The 21,050-nt window shown below is 40.7% G+C and overlaps 1 protein-coding gene across 1 annotated transcript in view; it reads right to left on the bottom strand.

Annotated features, from left to right (window-relative positions):
- The window catches only part of LOC119512148, a 237,717-nt gene that overhangs the window by 132,729 nt on the left and 83,938 nt on the right, over nucleotides 1–21,050 (bottom strand). The gene's annotated exons all lie outside the window — the stretch shown is intronic.

Raw genomic sequence — 21,050 nt, forward strand, 5'->3', positions numbered from 1 at the left:
AAAACCCAAGTTCTGTGGAACGTGGTTTTCTTATCTGGGGACTGGTGGGAAAGATGCCAGCACAAGATGGCTGTGTGTGAGGAAGGGGGAGAGAATACTTCTTGACCTGAAATAAAATCCAGAAAGTGCCCTTCTCTTATCATTCCGTTATCATCTACTATGAACTGCAGTGAATGATGGATGTTCAAGGATGGTTGTGTAATGGGTCAGTTGGGGATGATTAAAGGGAGATGGATGCACATTCCAGTTTTTTCAAGCAAAATTTTCATTTCACTCAGGAATCATGATGACAAAGACTGACTTTGATCATGTTGGAAGCATGTGGCTTTCTAATTGAGCACAATATGGAAAAATGCCAGCACCTACTCTGCATGCATATACACTCTGAGTCTATATTTGGGAGGGGCTCGGAGGGCCTGCTGCTGTACCTACTCGATCTGTTTCTTAAGCAAAGGAATGTCTGATTTTGTCATTTACTGTAGTCGAAATAAAGGTGCAAGGGTGGATGGGGTGGGTTCACTGACCTTCCCTATGGCCATGGAGTGGTTGTAAGACTAGTGCTGACGTGCAAGTGGCCACCTCTGGATGGAAATGAACTGTGCTAAATGATGGCAGCAACCTGTGGAGAGCGTGAGCTACAGTTTCAGGCTTTTCTTATAGTTGTGATGATCCCAGTGTCCTGAACCTTTATCTTGATTCAAGGGCAAGTCCAGACCTTTATTCTAGCACCAGGGGAATGGGAAAGCTGACCAGGGTGGATAAAGCTACCCCAACAATGAGCAGGTTGGAAGGGCCCCAGCACCCATCTTTCATGAGTGTCACAGAGCACTCAGTGTCTGCAAAAATGTGACTTTCAAACACAAAACCATGATAAAGCTGATATTCACAAGGTTTATTGAGATTAATCTGCAGAGACACTCAGTAATCTGTACTCACGACCCCCACACACTCTAGGGACACTGGTAGAAAGGCCTGTATGATGTACATCGAATGATTTCAGCTATGACTACTTTGGCCCAATAGATGACAAATGCACACTTCTGTTTGAGACATTGGTGAATCGTTAGAAATAGATATTTTTAATCATACACACACTTTGCTAAAATGTTTGTTGTACTTTGTCGTCAAATGAGCATGATACACCGTTGTGCAGGAAAAAGTCCTTTTGGGAACTGAATCACGTCTCCCATAAAACATGCTTTTGTCCCATCCCCCAGTTCTAGGGTTGTGAACTCATTTGTAAAAAGGATGGTTGAAGAGCCTGTTAAAAGAAGGTCAAAGATAATCAGAGTGTTCTTTAATCCTATATGACTAGAGTCATCAGAAGGAGAGGAATTTGGACATGGAAGTGGGGGCCCAAGGCAGACACCAAGGGAGACTGGTTGTCCTGAGACAGAGCTTGGGAGTGACTGACTGCCAGCGGCCACCAGCAGGACGCAAGACGCAGGAGAAGCATGACCTGCCAACACCAGGATTTGGACTTCTAGCCTCCACAATTGTAAAAAAAAAAAATGGCTGTTCTTTAAGCCAAACATTTGTGGTTTTTATTACAGCAGCCCTGTCAAACTCAGACAGCAACCAAGACTATGCATAAAATATCAAGTTTTATCTTATCCGTGTGTTATATATAGTGCACTGGCAATGCTAGTTTGTTATAAAATTTGTTTAGTCATATATAGTCTTATAATTTTAACATGGCAGAAAACCTGCCTTATCCTGATAGCTAATCATCCTTCTTCAATCTTCTGTATATCTGTATATATTTGCATGTTTTATGAATATGTAGCCAGCTTCTTCCTCTCTGCTTTGGCTTTTGAGCACCAGTGGAAAGGAGAAATCTCCTCTGCTCTCCATGTAAATCTTTTACAGTGGCTGATGCTGCAGGGTGGGGTGATAGGGAGGGACGTGGGAAGGCTGGTCTTTCCTAAGTCCTGTCTGTGACTGAGGCTCGGATACACAGTGAACTAGCAAGAGCTGTCGATGGAAAGTACCTTTGCTAGCCAGGGCTTGTCCTACCAGGAATGGTGAGCCGCACTAGCACAGTTGGATCTCATCCTCTGAACAGTGTCTAAGGCATGAGAACCTGACATGCACTTCAGGGATCACCCCAATCACAGGGATAGTTTCACTTTAGACAATTCCTTCTTCAACATCTCAATTTGCCATTGCCCAGAAGTTTAAAGTATGTCAGAAGGATGAGGTAAGATGTTTAATACAGTAAATGGATCTTTAAAACATATTTGTACTTAGAAGTTTAAAAATATATACTTGTTTTGTTTCATGACGTTATTTGTAGTTGACTTGGCTGCTGTACCTGATTCATCAAATAGAAGACTGTGTGGAATTTTGTAGAGCGCTTGCTGTAAGATTTCATCTCAATTAAAAGTAAAACAAAGACATAGTTAATTCCAGCAATGAGAGACTGAGATATTTTACTCTGTGAATACCAAGAGCAGTCTACAAATACATTGAATAAATGGCACAAACTCAAGGGATATTTCTGCTCTAATATACCTTGTCTTGGGAAGGGCACTCCATCTACCTGGATCATTTCCGGAAAACCATGATTAGATGTTCTGGGCAGAAAAACGACCCAATAAAAAATATACATCTACCAACTTTGGTCCAAATCTCTTGGGGTTTGCAGGTGTAATTTCGTTTCCCACTTCTCCTGTGGGTCTGACCCACGTTGTCTGGATGTTTTGGGAGTATAAAATAAGCATAGCAGATTTTATGAGCCTGGACAGTTGTTTACAAAAACCATTGCTCGTTTCTTATTGTTATACTTTTAAATATATATATTAATGTATAATATCCCTTTTCATTTTTTTATTTTGGTAAATATATATAACATAAAACCAGTTTGATCATTTTTTAGTGTACAGTTCTGTGACATAAGAATTTGGACAATGTTGTGTAACTTGCACCATTTTCTATTTGCAGTACGATTTCATCATGCTAAACGGAAACTCTGCATCCACTGAGCATTAACTCCCCATAAGCACCATCCCCAGCCCCACATGAGCACTACTCTGCTCTTTTCCTTTGAATTGCCTATTCCAGATTCTTCATCTAAGAGGAATCATAAAATACTTGTCCTTTCGGTAACTTATTCATTTACATAATATTTTCAAAGTTCCTCCATGTTGTAGCTTGTAATACAATCCATTCCTTTTTATGCTGAATAATATCCCATTGTATGTATAGTCCATATTTGGTTCATCCTTTCATTTACTGAGGAACACTTGGGTTGTTTCCACCCTTCTGCTCTCATAAATACTGCTTCTAGGAACATTGGTATACAGGTATGTGTGTGAGTCCTGTTTCAATTCCTTTGGGTATATACCTAAAATGAAATTAATGGGTAAATGTAATTCTACGTTTAACTTCCAATACAATGTAGAATAACAATGGTGACAGTGGGCTTCCTTTGTCTTATTCCTAGACAGCAAGAAAGCTTTCATTCTTTCACCGAGTATTATGTTAGCTGTGGGTTTTTCAAAAATGCCCTCTATCATGCTGAGAAAATTCCCTCTACTTCTACTTTTCAGAGTGTTTTTATCATGAAAGGATGTTGGATCTTGTGAAATACTTTTTCAGCATCATTTGAAATGATGATGTGGTTCTGTCCTTCATTTTATTAAAGTCATGTATTCCATTGATTGACTTTCATATGTTGAATCGCCTTTCCAATCCAGGAATAAATCCCCCTTGCTCATGGCCTATAAACTTTTAAAATACTGCTGTATTTGTTTTGCCATTATTTTGTTGAGGATTTTTGCATCTGAATTCAAAAGGGAATGTGCTCTATAATTTTCCTTTTTGTGTGCTGTCTTTATCTGGCTTTGGTATCAGGATAATTCCAGCCTTACAGAATGAGTTAAGAAGTTTTTCCTCTCTTCAATTGTTTGGAAGAATTTGAGAAGAATTGGTGTTAATTCTTTCCAAATTCAGTAGTGCAGCCATCAGTCTTAGAATATTTTTGTAGGGAGGTTTTTGATTGCTGATTGAATCTCTTTGTCATTTGTTTACTCAGATTTCTATTTCTTCCTCAATCGGTTTAGGTAGTTTGTGTGTTTCTAGGAATTTTTTCATTTCTTCTAGGTTATATATTGGTTGGCATACAGGTGTTCATGTTATTCTCTTATAATCCTTCTTATTTTTGCAACATCAGTAACAATGTCCCCACTTACATATCTGATTTTAGTTATTTGTGTCTTCTTTTTCAGTTGAGCTAAAGTTTTCTCAATTTTATTGATTATTCAAAGAATCAACTTTTGTTTTATTCATATTCTCTATTGTCTTTCTATTTTGTTTCATTCATCTTGACACTAATCTTCACTCTTTCCTCCTTTTGCTTTGGATTTAGTTTGTTCATTTTTTTCTAATTCCTCTAGGTGTGAAGTCAGATTGTTGATTTGGGATTTTCTTTTTTAATTTAGGCATTTAGAGCTATAAATTTCCCTCTGAGCACTGCATTCACTGCATCCATATATTTTGGTATGTTGTGGTTTCATTTTCATTCACTTCAAATATTTTCTAATTTCCCTTGAGGTATCTTTTTTGGGAACAACATTGGTTGTTGACAATGTTTTGTTTTATTGCCATGTGGTTGTAAACTTTCCAGTTTTCCTTCTGGTGCTAATTCTAGCTTCATTCCATTGTGGACAGAGAAAAAATTTTTATGCCCTCCATCTTTGAAAATTTATCAAATTTGTGTGCAACCATATGGTCTATTCTCTGGAGAATGTTCCTTATGTACTTTAGAAGAATGTGTGTTCTACTGATGTTGAGTGGAGTATTCTCTGTATGTCTTCTGTTTCAATTGTTCAGTGTCTGTGTCCTTGTTAATCTCATGTGTAGATATTCTATCTATTAATTACAGTGGTGTCCTGGAGTTACCAACAGCTCCTATCCCAGAAAGAAGCATCAGCGCTCACACTTCCTTGCAGCTCTTTCTCAGACCAAAGGTTACCCTCAGTTTCTAGTCCTTACCCCACAACAGAAGCAAGAGAGAGGAGAGATTTTGATGAAATTTGGACCCTTCCTTGAACACAGAGCTGTGGGGATGGAACTTACTTCTAACAGTCTCACCTCCCATGCTGAAGAGGACTTCCCTGAGACTTAGATCTTCTCAAATGTTGAAGGATCTTGGACTAGATCAGAGCACTCCAACCCCGAAATCACCTGGAGTGCTTTTAAAACTAATGATGCAAAGCCTCCCTGCAGACCATGGAATCTGATCACAGGTGTAATACCAGGGTGGCTGTAATAATCTCCCCAAGGGAGATGAGGGCTAAGTCCACAGGAAAAGAGCTGTGTCTTAGAACCTCATCAAATCTAACATACCCAGAAATCTCTTGGGCATTGTGGTTGAGAGAGCTGTGATTCAGCCGATTGAGGTGGACCTGACACACTGCAGTTTCAATAAGCTTCCTCCCAGGTGATGCTCATTACTTTGAGGAGCACCATACTTTGAGGAGCAAATTCTTTCCAAGAGTCCAAGTGTTCATATTCTTTTTTTCTTAATTTTTAAGAGTTTTACACTCAGAGGATGTGATATATACTCAAGCAAAGTACTTTCCTTTCCCTAGAAGCAGATGGAACAGGTTGTCTGGCAGACAAAAATGGACAAGCATACAATACTTTTAAATACAGTATAAATGTTCCACATTATGAGGTTCCTTACCAAATATTTTACTCAAGTTTTTCTCCTGCTTCTGTACATTAGATTCAAATTCAGAGTGTTTCAAGGCCTTTAGCTGGGGATAACCTGTGAGATAATAAACCTTAGCTGTGATTAAATCTTTCCTTGGATCTCCATGTATCCCTTTTTGAATCAACACAATTGTATGTGATTTTGAGAGCAGTGTCCTACAAAAGGCATGCTCCGGGTAAAAAGCACTGGACTAGGGGTTTCGGCCCAATGTCAAGAGCTCTGTGATCTTGGCCAGTAAAGTTCTGTTGGACTTGGTTTTCTTATCTTGGATTGTTGGGAAAGATGATAACCCATAGGATGGCTGTGAGGATAGGGAAGGGAAAATTTGCCAACAAGATATGTAAACTAGAGAAGCTCCTCCCTTATTGCTCACCGTTATCATCCACTATAAACCGTAGTAAATGACACTGCTTCCACATAGTAAGTCTATTGCTCATTTTTGAGGGAAGTAAAGGAAGATGGACACACATTTCAGTTTTCTTTTTTTCTTAACTTTCCCCTCCATAAGGAATGATGCCAACAGGGAGTGACTTTGGCCATATTGGAAATATATCACTTTCTTGTTTCCAGAAGAGGGAAAAAGGTTGCCACATTCTCTGTGCCCATCCACACCCTGGGTCTATATTTGGGAGGGGCCTGAGAGCACCTGTGGCTGTCCCTACTTGATCTGTTTGTTAAGAAAAAGGAACACCTGATTATGTTATTAACTCATGTCAAAATGAAGGTGCAAAGGGGACTGGGCTGGGCAGTGATCTTCCATAGGACCATGGAATGATTTTAAGACTTGTGCTGACACGCACATGGTTCTGGTGGATAGGAAGAAACCATGCTAAATGACTGTGGCAGCGTATGGAAAGTGAGCTATATTTTCAGGCCACTCTTGAAGGTGTAATCTCTAGTACCTGACCCATTATCTTGGTCAAGGGCAAGGACTTTTTCTAGAACCCAGGGCAGTGGGCAAACCAACCAGAAACAGAAGCCTACCCCCTACTGAACGGATTGCCAGGGCCACAGCATCTTCTTATTCAGAGCTTCACAGAGCACTGAGAAAGTGTCTGGAAGTATGTGAAGTTCCAAAGATAACCAGTGACAAAGCTGATTTTCACATGGTTTACTTATGGATAATCTAAGAGTAATTACTACAAATAATCCAACATAGCAATTGAGTATCTGCTCATGACAGCCACACAATACACAAGGAAATTGGTAGAAAGGCTGGTGTGGTGTATGTCAAATTATTTCACATATGACTCCTTTGATTTAATAAATGAAAAATGCGTACTTTTCTGCTACTGAGACATCAGAGAATCATAAGGAAAAGATACTGTTAACTATGCATGTACTTTGCTAAAAGTTGTTTGTGTCAGCAATATGAGCTCCATAAAATGCTGGCAGTCCAAAGGGCTTGTTGGGGATTGAATCATATCCCCCAGAAAACACGTTCTGGTCTTAACCCCCAGTCAGGTGGGTGAAAACTCACATATAAACAAGAACTTCGAAAACCTGTTAGGAAGAGGCCAAACAGAACCATTGATGGCCTTATTGCAACATGACTGGAGTGCTTAGAAGGAGAAGTTTAGACATGCAAGTGGAAGCCAATGGGAAATTCCGAAGGAGACGGATTGCCCTGTGACAGAGGCAGAGATCAGTTCCATCAAGTCATGACCAGATGCCACAAACTTCGGAGAAATGTGGGCTGCTGAAACAATGATATTGTATTTCTAAATTTCAAAACTGTGAGAAAACAAATTCCTGTTTTTTAAGCCAACTAGTTTGTGGCATTTGTTATAGCCACTCTGGCAAAGTAAGACAGCTGTCAAGACTATGCAGTTAAATATTATGTTTATCTTAATCATGTTGTTTATAAAATGCAGTGGAAGCAGTAGTTTGTTATAAAATGTTTATTCATACTCTTACGATTTTAACATGGCACGAATGCTTGCATTATCCTGATAACTAACTGCTCTTTTTCAAATTACTGCCTAATTCAAACATGTCCATCTTAATTCATTTTGTTCTCAGTCTGTGAATTTTGGAACACATTTGTATATTTTATGCATATGTAGCCAGCTTCTCCTGGTTTACTCTGGCCTCTGAGCACCCGTGCAAATGGAGAAGCCTGCTCTGCTCTTCCGTGCAAATATTTTACAGTGGCAGATGCTGCAGGGTGGGGTGATGGGGAGGGACATGGGGAAGCTGGGCTTTCCTGACAGGACACGCATGCACCTCGAAAAAGCCAGTGGTGTTGAGTGGAAAGTCATTATACCAGTGAGGGCTTGTATTACCAGGAATAATGAACCCCCTTGCAAAACTGGTTCTTGTCCACTGAACATGGACCAGAGTGTGAGAAGTTGCCTGAAATGAGCACTTAAGGGATCATCCCCAATTCAGGGATATTTATACTTCAGACCCTCAACTTCCATAATCTATGGAAGATGATATGAAGGATTTTGACAATTCTTTACATCTCAATTTGCCATTGCCATTGGAAAGTTAAAGAATGCTAAAATGATGGGTAGAGTACTTGATACAATTAATAAACCCTTAGATATCTGGGAATTTATAGGTTTCAAAAGATATACTTGCTTTGTTGTGTGGTGATCTTTGCACTTGGTTTGTCTGCTATAGTTGCTTTTTCATCAAATACAGGATTATATGGAACTGTGGAGAGCTCTTGCCTCTGAGGTTCATCTCAAGAAAAGTAAACAAAGGCATGTTAATACAAGTAATGCAGCACTAAGATATTTTGCTCTGTACATACCTCTATGAATAAAGTGAATAAATGACACAAGATCAATGGATATATGACAATTTTTCAAAATATCCTGTCCTAGGGAGGGGGGCTCTGCCTACTTAAATCTTTTCAAAAAACTGTGCTTCCACTAGATATCGCAGAAAGTAAACATCTGCACTGAAAGTATATGGCTAGGGGAGGTGGGGCAAGACGGCAGCATAGAAAGGTGTGGAATTTAGTTAGTACTCTAGAACAACTAATAAATAGCCAGAAACAACTAGTAAATGGTCTGGAACAAATGTTGGGGGACATCCATGACTTACATCAGCCTGGAATGGGTAGAATGTTGAGACTGCAGCATAGAACTGTAAGTAAAGTTCCCCAAACTGCAGAGTGGCACCCCTCTCCCACCAGCCTGGCAGGCTGAACTATGGAAAAAAGAAGCAGGTTACCTGGAGTGAAGGCAAACCAAGCTCCAACTGCAATTTTAATTAACCAACTTGGACTACTGAATACAGGCTACAAGCATAGATAAACCAGAGCAAGCAGGGAAGGAACCTTAGGTTCCGCCTAGCAGAGAAGAGACGGGGCTGACAGGAAAAAAAAAACAAAAAACATAAATAATAAACAACACAGGATTTTGAAGACAGCTGAGCTCAGAATACTGGAAAATGGCCATGTTCCCAAAAAGCGGGGGCACAGAGAACTGGATACCAACACCGGTAGACTGGCAAAACTGGGAGGCTGGGGACTGGCTCTGAAAAGGGGCTTTCTCTCTTTTTCCTTTTTTTTTCTCTCATCCTAGGTAGCTCATTAGAGAAAGCCTCAGGCATTTTCAATTGTGAGCACTGACCCAGGCAAGGGTGGAGTTAACAGAGTCAGAGAGACCAAGTAGGAATTCAAGTGTAGGAGATAACTCCCTAAAGGGTGTATCTTCCCTAAGAAAAGGGGGGCTGGGCCCAGCTCAAGTGGTGGCCCTCCCTCAGGGAACTCAGACCCAAGGGCCTGAGGCAGGCGGTGGAGAAAAACAGAAACTTAAGCTTGGCTTCTGACACCCTCAGCCCCTGGCCAGGACAGGGACCCCTGAGAATTAAAGGGGCTACACCTCTTTACACTAGTGGGGAGCTGCGGGCTGAGGAACACCACCTGCTGGGCAGGATAGGAAAAGCACAGAGTCTAGAGGCCTCACAGAAAAGTCTGACAACCTGCTGGGTCTCACCCTTAAGGAAGCCCGAAATTGAATACAACCTTCTCCTGAGACCTGGGCCCATCTGGACTGAGAAAATTTGATTGGGGTAATCAAGGAAACCAAATGCCTAGTCAACAAAAAATTACAAATCCCATTAGGGAAAACAAAGATATGGCCCAGTCAAAGGAACAAACTTATACTTCAACTGAGATACAGGAATTGAAGCAACTAATTATTAATCAAACAAATCTCCTAAATCAATTAAAAACTCAAATCAATGAGTTGAGGGAAGATATGGCAAAAAAAGATGAAAGATATAAAGAAGACATTGGGCGCACATAAGGAAGAACTCAAAAGTTTGAAAAAACAATTGGCAGAACTTATGGGAATGAAAGGCACAACGCAAGAGATGAAAAACACAATGGAGACATACAACAGCAGATTTGAAGAGGCAGAAGAAAAGATTCATGAGCTGGAGGATAGTTCATCTGAAATCCTACACACAAAATAACAGACAAGGAAAAGAATGGAAAAATAAGAGCAGCATCTCAGGGAACTGAATTACCACATGAAGTGCATGAATGTACGTATCATGGGTGTCCCAGAAGGAGAAGAGATGGGAAAAGGAGCAGAAACAGTAATGGAAGAAATAATCACTGAAAATTTCCCATCTCTTATGAAAGACATAAAATTATAGATCCAAGCAGTGCAGTGCACCCCAAACAGAATAGTTATGAATAGACCTATGCCAAGACACTTAATAATCAGATTATCAAACGTCAAAGACAAAGAGAGAATTCTGAAAGCAGCAAGAAAAAGGCCATCCATCACATGCAAGGGAAGCACGATAAGACTCTGTGGATTTCCCAGTAGAAACCATGGAGGCAAGAAGGCAGTGGTATGATATATTTAAGAAAATGAAAGAGAAAAATTGCCAACCAAGAATTCTATATCCGGCAAAACAATCCTTCAAAAATGAGGAAGAGTTTAAAATATTCTCAGACAGACAGACACTGAGAGAGTTTGTGAAGAAGATACCTGCTCTATAGGAAATACTAAAGGGAACACTACAGACAGATAGGAAAAGGCACAATACTGAGTGATGGTAGCACAATAATGTAAGTACACTAAACAAAGGTGACTGTATTGTTGAAAAGGGAAGGTTAGGGGCACTTAGAACACCAGACGGAAAGATAGAAGATAAAGACTGGGACTATATAACTTAGTGAAACCTAGAGTAGTCAATGATTGTGATTAAATGTACAAATACGTTTTTACATGAGGGAGAACAAATGAATATCAATTTTGCAAGGTGTTATAAATGGGGTGGTATTGGGGAAAAATACAATCAATGCAAACTAGAGTCTATAGTTAACAGTAACATTGTAAATGCTTCCATTAATCGTAACAAAGGTAATATATCAAAGCTAAATGTCTATAAGAAGGGGATATAAAGGAGGGGGTTGGGATTCTTGGTGTTGGTGTTGTTGACTGACTTTTTTACTGTATTTTACTTTATTTTTCTTTTGTTGCTTTTTGGCTGTCACATTTTTTTTCTTTCTTTTTCTTTTTGCTTTTTACTTTTTTGCCTCTTCCTCTTTCTTTGTGGAATAAATGGAAATGTCCTTATATAGATAGTGGTGGTGAATGAATAATTATGAGATTATACATGGAACCATTGATTATTTACTTGGGATGGAATGTATGGTGTGTGAATAATACCATCTAAAAAATAAACAGAGGGATACAAGTGCTGGAGAAAATGTGGAGAAATGGATGTACCTGAGCACTGTTGGTGGGGAAGTAGAATGGTGCAGCCCATCTGGAGGGCAGTGTGGTGGTTCCACAGGAAGGTAAGCATGGGGTTGCCATATGGTTCTGCAACTCGACTACTGGGTATATACTTGGAAGAACTGAAAAGAGGGACACGAAGGGACATTTGGACAGTGGGATTTATGTTGTCAGTACTCATGATTTGCAGTGGATGGGGGTGGCCTAATGGTACATCGACTGACGAATGGATTGGCAAACTGGTGTATATTTACAAGGGAATATTGAGCTGCTACAAGAAGGAGTGAAGTTGTGAGGTGAATGGACATTGAGGACAGTATGTTGCGTGAAATAAACCAGAAATGAAAAGAAAAACATTATAATACCTCACTAATATGGACTAACTATAATTTGCAAATTCTGAGAATTGCATCTGACAGCATAGGCTATCAGGGGAAGGCTTATTGTAAAGGTTCCTAGACTGTAAGCTCTCATAGCAACTACATCTATTCCGAGTTGTAATAGTTATTTCTAAATTCTAAGGTGCTGAGCTCTTTGTGTATAACCTGCTCAGTCTCTGGAACTTTGGGTATCTGTGTGACAACTGAGACTCAGAGCCAGAGTCTGGCAGCTATGAATGTCAGCATTACCAGATAAAGAAAATGTTAAGCAGTCTGAAAAAAGAGATCAGACTTCAATTAGAGATACGAACAAAATGGACTTGGTTCGGACTAAGGTAAATCAGACTGAAGGGTAAAGGATATAATGACGGTGTTTTTAAAACTTCAACTTCTGTGAGACCAAAGGAAGAGATGTTTATTAGGTGCAAAATCTATATTTTGCTCTGTAACACATTATTATAATTTAACTTGTATGGTCAGTTTATTCAAACAATATAATTACATGGAACGTTGAATAGGGAGTGAAATCCAGTTGGTTTGTACAGGTTAGTGTGAAGCCCCAATACATCCCAGAGTAATTTGGACAGAGAAAAAAAAATGTATTTGTAAAGTCCCCTTGAGGCCCTGGGGGAAAATGTGGAAATATTAAATTTCCCCACTTGGGTAATTAATGATATTCTCACAAACACTGGGGGACTACCAATTTAGAAAGCTGAGTCCTCGATCTTGGGACTTGCCCTTATGAATTTTGTTACTGAAAAGGAGAGGCTAAGCCTACTTAAAATTGTACCTAAGAGTCACCCCCAGAGAGCCTCTTTTGTTACTCAGATGTGGCCTCTCTCTCTAAGCCAACTCTAAAGGTAAACTCACTGCCCTCCCCACTAATGGGACATGACTCCCAGGGGTGTAAATCTCCCTGGCAACATGGGACATGACTCTTGGGGATAAGTTTGGCTCTGGCATCATGGGATTGAGGAAGCCCTCTTGACCAAAAGGGGGGAATAGAAATGAAACAAAATGAAGTTTCAGTGGCTGAGAGAACTCAAATAGAGTCGGAAGGTCATTCTGGGGGTTATTCTTATGCATTATACAGACATCCCTTTTTAGTTTTTGGTGTTTTGGAATAGCTAGAAGGAAATACCTTAAACTGTTGAACTGCAACCCAGTAGCCTTTATTCTTTAAGACAACCATATAACCACATAGCTTACACTGCGTGGCCACGTGATTGTGAAAAGTTTGTGGCTCCCACTCCCTTTATACAGTATATGGACAGATGAATAGAAAAATGAGGACAAAAAGTAAATGAATAATAGGGAGGTATGGGGGATATGGGATGTTTTGGGTGTTCTTTTTTACTTTAACTTTTATTCTTTTTTGTGTGTGGTAATGAAAATGTTCAAAAATTGATTGGGGTCATGAGTGTACAACTATATAATACACTGTGAACAACTGATTGTACACCGTGGATGATTGTATGGTATGTAAATATATCTCAATAAAACTGAATTTTTTTAAAAAAAGAAAGTATATGGCTACGAACTTTGCCCCATATCTCACGGTATTTAGGGTCATAATATTCTTTCCTGCAACTGTTTTTATTCTGACTCCTTCTGAGACTTTCCCCAAGCTTTCCCATATAAATTGGGGTACATGGTGGGGGGGAAAGCATAACAGGTTTTATAAATTCAGACTATTGTTTATAAACCTTTTCTAATGTCTCACTGTCACATTTTTTAAAATATATGAAATTTTCATTCCCTTTAAAGCTTTAGATTCTACCTTGCCCTAAGAGAGAGCAGTATTACTTTTCCTTATAGGTTAGCTTTGCTAAGTTGCAAAAAATATCAACAATTATGCTGATTTTGTATTTATTCAGAGTCCTTTTCCAAAGGCTCTTGGTATCCTGGAGGTCTTCTACTCGGTGACGGAACAGGTGCTTTCGCAAAGGAACAAACACTCCCCAAAACTTAACCATCACAGTAACTAGTAAAATAAGTTTTTATCACCTGCCCTTTCCCTGATGCACAAGCTGACCTATGAGTCCTGAAAATGTTGCAAAAACAGAACCCAGAACCGTAGTGGTCACCTAACAGGGCCAAGGCTGGCTCTGGGACGGCCTGTGCAGGTGAGTGGGTCTTTGGGTGAAGGGAGCCTCCCAAACCTAAGCCAGACGCACATCTCCAGATGCACTTGCTCCCTTCTACACATGGGGGCTGGTTTCAGAGAGATCGGGGTCACCTGGAGAGGGAAGAACAAGTCCTCTGATTCCTAGACATGCACCCCTGAAAGCCTGTGCAGTGGGACGGCAGGCGCTCCTGGATCAATTCATTCATTCAACCAGAAATCTATCATCAGTGTGTCAGTCAATCAGTCAAAGCAGATATACTGAGATCACTTTTACAGCACACATGGAAGAGAAGAAAACCAAGAATTCCTGAGAGGAGGTAGCTCCTGGGAAAGGACCCATATCATCCGTAGAGACATCCCCTTTCCAAGCAGGAATGGGCAGGCATCGTTCTGGGATCCCAACCTCTCCCACCCAACAGCTCCCGACCCAGAGAGAAGCATCAGGGCTCACACTTCCTCACAGCCCTTTCTCAGGCCAAAGGCGATCCTCAGTCTTGACCCCTGACCCCACAGCACAGGCACCAGGCAGGAGAGATTTCACTGGAAACTGGACCCTTCCTCGAGCACACATCTGTGGGTCTGGAACTTTCTGCACGAGCTCAGCTATCTGCTAAAGAGGACTTCCCTAGGCTGTAGATCTCAGATGTGAAATAAAGGACCTAGACTAGATCAGTGATTCTCACCTGGAATCACCTGGGGGGCTTCAAAACTACTCATGCAAAGGCCTCACCACAGACCATGGAATGTGATCACTGGGACAGAACCAAGATGCCTGTTTGTGGCCACAACCCCAGAGGCGTCTCTTGCTCCTTTGGGGCTGAGACCAGGGGATAAGGTCTGTCTGAGCCTCAGAGCCTGGACCTCTCTAACGTGTGCAGAAATCTCCTGGGCACCTTGGTGAGGCAGAGGTGCCTCAGCTGGTTAAGGTGTCCTGACTCTATGCAGTTTAACAAGCCCCGAGGCGATGCTGAGGCTGCTGGGGATGGACCATGTCTGAGCAAGGTCCTTCCCAAGAGTTGTATTCTATGATTTTCTTAATTCCTGGGAGTTTAACACATGGAGTTTAACACTTGGAGAATTGTAGCCTCACTCAAACCACTTTTCTTGCCTCCAAATAATAGGAGCAGATTATCTGGGAGACATCCTTGGATAAGCTTGAATTCTATTCAGATCAACTATAAATGTTTCACCTGAGGAGGCTACTTACCAATTACTTTAGCCATGAGCTCCACTGGCTTAATTGAATTTGATTCAAATTTAGTCTTTTTCAAGGTCTTTGGCTGGAGATAACCTATGGGAAAATAAACCTGAGCTGTGATTACACCTTTCACTGCATCTGCATGTACTCCTTTACAAATCTATACTGTGCATGGAATTTTAGAGCAGCATGATGCAATGGGCCTGCCCTGGGGGAAGGGCACTGGACACGGAGTTCTAGTCCAACTTTGAGACCCTGTGATCTTGGGCAGTAAAGTCCTGTGTGACTTGGTTTTCTCATCAGGAGGCAGTGGGAAAGGTGCCAAACCATGGAATGGCCACGTGTGGAGGGGGTGGGAAGAAAAATTACCCACATGATGTGTTAACTGAAAACCGCCCTACCCTCTTCATCACTCGCTGTTACTACCTATTATCAACTGCAGTAAATGATGCAGAGACCAAGGATGGTTGTGCTCGCTGCTCATTTAGCTGAGCAAAGCAAGATGACATACTCTGTAGTTTTTTCAAAGCAAAATAAATCCCTCACAGGAGTCATCCCAACAAGAAGTGACATTGACCATGTTGGAAATCGGTTCTTTGCTTTCTTGTTTGGCAATTTGGAAAATGTGACTCCATACTCTGCACTCACCTGCACTCTTGGTCTACAGTTGGTAGGGGCTCAGAGGGCCTGTGTCTCTCTACTTGATCTGTTTGTTGCAGAAGGATTTTCGGATTTTGTCATTTATGGATGAAAAGTGAAGGTGCAAAAGGAGTGTACTGGGTCAATGACCTTCACAGGATTGTCCACTGCTTTCTAGACTTGTGCTGACACTCACGTGACAATCCATGGATGGGAAAGAACTGCACTAAATGACTTTGCGACCAGGGAGAGGGTGAACTGTGTGGTCAGGCTTCTCTTGAAGGCTGGGGTGTCTCGGTGTCCTGGCCCTTTATCTTGGCGCAAGGTCAAGACATTCCAGCCCCAGGGGAGTGGCAACCCCCCAGGGAGGAGGACCCTGCCCCAGTGGGCAGGTTGGCAGGGCCCCAGCCCCTTTCTATCCTGAGTCTCACAGAGCACTCGGGATGCGTCTGCAAGTATGCAAAGTTCTGACACAAACCAGTGACAGGGCTGAGTTCCACATGGTTTCCTGACAGTAATCTGCAGAGACCTTGAGTACTCTGTGCTCACAACAGCCAGACACCATACAGGAAATGGGATGAAAGGCCTGTGTGGTACATGAGCCATGATTTCAAGGGTGACCACTTCAATCCAAAATTGACAAATCGGCAGTTCTCTATTAATGAAACATTGGTGAATCATTAGGAATAGATACATTTAATCATGCATGCTCTTTGTTAAAAACATGTTTGTCATATTCCATTGCCAGTGAGCATGACAAAATAGTGCACAGGACAAAGGCATTTGGGGTTACTGAATCACATTCCCCAGAAGACACGTTCTTGACCTAACTGCCGGGTCCTGAGGGTATGAAGTCATTTGTAAAAAGGATCTTGGAAGATTCTAAGATGATGCCGAATAGTACCGTGGTTGGTCTTCATCCAGTTAAGAATGGTTTCCTTAGAAGGAGAGGAAATTTGGACACAAAAATGGAAGTCAAAGGCAGTGATCAAAGGAGACAGATCACCACTAGACACAGGCAAATGGGGTCTGCCAGTAAACCAGCACCAGAGCACTGCAGACTGGGAGAAAGCATGGCCTGCCAATACCTTGAGCTGGGGCTTCTAGCCCCCCAAACTGTGAGACAATAAATTCCTGTCATTTAGGTCAACCACTTTGCAGTTTTTATTATAACAGCCATGGCAAACTAAGACAGCAATCAAGACGATGCAGTAAAACATCAGCTTTTATCTTAACTGTGTAGTTAATGAAATGAATTTGCACTCATAGTAACTATTAGTTATAAAATTTATTTACTCATAGTCTTATAATTTTTAACATGGCACAAATACCTGCCTTATGCTGATAACTGATCACACATCTTCAGTTTTCTTCCTAATGCACATATCGTACACCTTAAAGCATTTCCCTGTCATTCTGTGCATTTGGGGCTCACAAGTTTGATGCATATGTGCTCAGCTTCTTCCTCTCGACTTTGGCTTTTGTGCATCAGTGAAAAAGGAGAAGTCTGCTCTCCTCCTCTGTGCAAATATTTTACAGAGGCTGATGCCGCAGGGCAGGGTGATGGGGAGGGACATGGGGAGGCTGGGCTGTCCCAAGTCCTGCCAGTGACCAGGACACGCATGCACATCGAACTACCAAGTACTGTTGGGTGGAAAGTCATTACATGTGTGTTACCAGGAACGGTGAACCACACTTGCAAAGTTAGTTCTTGTCCTCTGAGCAGCTCTAGAACATGAGAATCTGCCTGACACGTACACTCCAGGGATCACCCCAAATACAGGAATATTTACACTTTAGACCATAGTCTTCCATAGTTGATGGAAGGTTATATGCAGGGTTTTTGACAATTTTTTACATTACATCTCAATTTGCCATTGCCCCAGAAGTTAAAGAATGCCCAAAGGATGGGGTAGGACATTTAATACAACTAATAGGCCTTTAGAAACACGTGAACTTGGAGTTTTAATGAGATATACTTGCTTAGTTTCATCTTCGTAGCTGATGTGACTGATGAACTTGTTTTATCAAATACAGGATAAAATGGAACTTTGGAGGACGTGTGCCATAGAAGTTCATCTCAAATAAAGTAAAACAGAGGCATGTTAATACCAGCAATGCAGGGCTGAGATTTTTGCTCTGTAAGTTCCTAGAGCTGTCTATAAATACAGTAAATAAAAGACACAAAATCAATGGATATTTGACTTTCGGTTCTAAAACACCTTAGCTCAGGAAGCGGAGCTCCACCTACATAAATCATTTCTGAAGAATCGTGATTACACTAGATGCCCTGGACAGTAAACACTGCTGACTAAAAAAAATACATGGCTACAAATTTTGGTCCAAATCTGTTGCTGTTTGTGGTTGTAATTTTCTTTCCTGCTCCTGATACTGTTTGGTCCCCTCTGAGACTTTTCCCAATAAAAATTTGAGGGTGGTTCTGGGGAGCCAAAACAGATTTTATAAAATCAGAATGCTTTTGTTTATAAAACTGTTGCAATTTCTCATTGTTACATTTTAAGACTATATTTATTAATAATTCCCTTTTTAATGTTTTTACCATGATAAAATATACTTACATGAAAGCAATTCAACCTTTTTCTCATTAGAGAAGTTGTAGGTTTACAGAAAACTTGTGCATAAAATACAGAGCTCCAATAAACTACCCTATTATTAACACCTTGCTTGGTGTGGTATATTTGTTACAGTTCATTAAATAACATTTTTATAACTATACTATTAACTAAGTCCATGGTTTATATTAGGGTTCACTGTGTTGCACAATCCTATGGGGGTTTTTTTTGTTTGTTTTTAAATTTTATTCTAGTAACATATATACAACCTGAAACTATTTAAGTGTACCATTCATTCTTATAAGGACTTGGATTTGATGTGTAATTTTCACCAGTGAGACACTGAATACACACATGGACAATGACCCACTATTTGTGGTATCTACACCAGAATGTCTGGCCCACTACCTGAGACAAAGGATCTAGTAAGCTGACCAGCATTTATACACACACCACCCCTGGAAGTCCAACCACAGTCCCTGTAACAACTGACCCAAAATAGCCAGGACTTATCAATAACACACAGATTTCCTAATTTTTCCCCTGCTTCCAACTAGAGACCAACGAGAGAAAGCTCCTGACCAATCACGTGCGATCCCCACACAGTGAGCCCACCGCCAGCTTACCCACAACAACAGCCCCCAGTTACAGCACAATAAAGTCTTCCCTTTCTTCTACCTTAAAGCTTTCGGCCTGCTTTTGAGTCTCTGGCAAATACAAATGATGATAACTGACTCCCTTGCTATAGCAAGTTCTGAGTAATAGCCTTTGTTACCATTTGGGTGTTCTTCATTTATTTCCATATCATTAGCAATTTCCAGAACATTTTCATCATTCTGAACAGAAACTCTGTACCCATTAAGCAATAACTCTCCATTACCACTTCCCCCAACCCCACATAAGCACTATTCCACCCTTTCCCTATGAATTTCCTATTCTAAATTCCTTACATAAGCATGAATTTTTGTCCTTTCATTCTGGCTTATTCATTTACCATAATATTTTCAAGGTTCATCCATGTGGTAGCAAGCATCGTAATTCATTCTTTTTTGACTGAATAATATCTCACTTTGCATACATTCTACATTTGATTCATCCATTCATTTGTTGATGGAACTTGGGTTGTTTCCACCTTTTTGCTATTATAAATAATGCTTCTAGGAACATTTGTGTATAGCTATGTGTGTGAGACCCTATTTCAGTTCCTTTGGATATATACCTAGAAGTGGGATTGCTGGGTAATTCAGTGTTTAACTTCCAATACAATGTTGAATAACAATGGTGGCACTGGGCATCCTTTGTCTTATTCCTATAGACAACAGGAAAGCTTTCATTATTTCCCTATTGACTATTATGCTAACTGTGGGTTTTTCAAAAATGTCCTTTATCATGCTGAGAAAATCCCCTTCTACTTCTACTTCTCAGAATGCTTTTTCATGAAAGGATGTTAGATTTTAGTATACTGCTGTATTTGTTTTGCCAGTATTTTGTTGAGGATTTTTGCATCTGAAATCATAAGGAAATGTGTTCTGTAATTTTCCTTTTTGTGTGCTGTCTTTATCTAGTCTTGGTATCAGGATAATTCTGGCCTCATAGAATGAGTTAGGAAGTTTTCCCTCTCTTTAATTTTTGGAAGAATTTGAGAAGGATTGGAGGCCAGAAGGCAGCAAGAGAACACAGTTAGCACACTGGGGAAAAAAAAAACTGTTAACCAAGAATAATACATCTGGCAAAGCTTTCATTCAAAAACAAGGAAGAAATAATGACATTTTTGGACAACTAAAAAATGAGGGAGAGGATTGTGGGAAGATGACCAAACGGAAAGCTCCAGCATTCAGTCCTTCCACCTGAACAATGACTAAACAGGTAGCCTAAAGAGATTCTTGCAAAGCAACCATACTTGAAGATGATACTTCAAGCATACTTTTCCTGTTAAAGACTCTACAAGCTACTCCACTGCTCATCCAAGAGACTTAATTGAAAATCAAGAAGTTCCTTGAACACACTACTTGACTAAAGGTTTTTCTAGCCGGAGTCAATGCTTGAGGCTCAAAGGGTCAGTACTAAGAAGTTGAAAACCTTAAAAGGTTAGGACATGCCATGTTAGGAGAGTAACATCATCAACATGGTGACAGAAGACATTCCCTGAAAAAGCCTCCCCAGAGATTTAGTGAATAAAATGACAAATTCCACTTGCTTAGAATTTTGGAGATACTGGAAAAGGACTCCATAAACACTGAATTGAAGAAACAGGAAAACATCCAGTAGGAAAATTCCATCCCAAACCAGCAGCTCATTCCCATTCCCCTCCCCCTAACTCAGTCCTGTGCAGTGAGTTAGAACTCCACAAACATCCAGGTACAGGGACCCAAGTACAAGGCACCCAGGGCAGAACACCAAGGGGCTGAGGAGTGCTGCGAACAACAGGGTATCCTGGGGGAAGGGGAGAGAGATTGCGATAGAAAGGCTGGTAAGAACTATCGTGTCCTCACTCTATCTGGATACCTAAAGGCAAAACGGACTTTTTAAAGTGACACACCATCTGGCTCCCCAAGGTGGGATACCCTAAAGGGGAAGAAACTGGAGGTAGAGAAGCCTTGCAGAAAATAAAAGGGGGGACTGACTGAACTGCTCTAAGATAGGAAGCATCCCAGAACTGAAAAATATAAGGCGAATGGGGCACTGAGTGAGGGAATTTA

Source organism: Choloepus didactylus, chromosome 17, assembly GCF_015220235.1.
Source record: "Choloepus didactylus isolate mChoDid1 chromosome 17, mChoDid1.pri, whole genome shotgun sequence".
Taxonomy (NCBI): domain Eukaryota; kingdom Metazoa; phylum Chordata; class Mammalia; order Pilosa; family Megalonychidae; genus Choloepus; species Choloepus didactylus.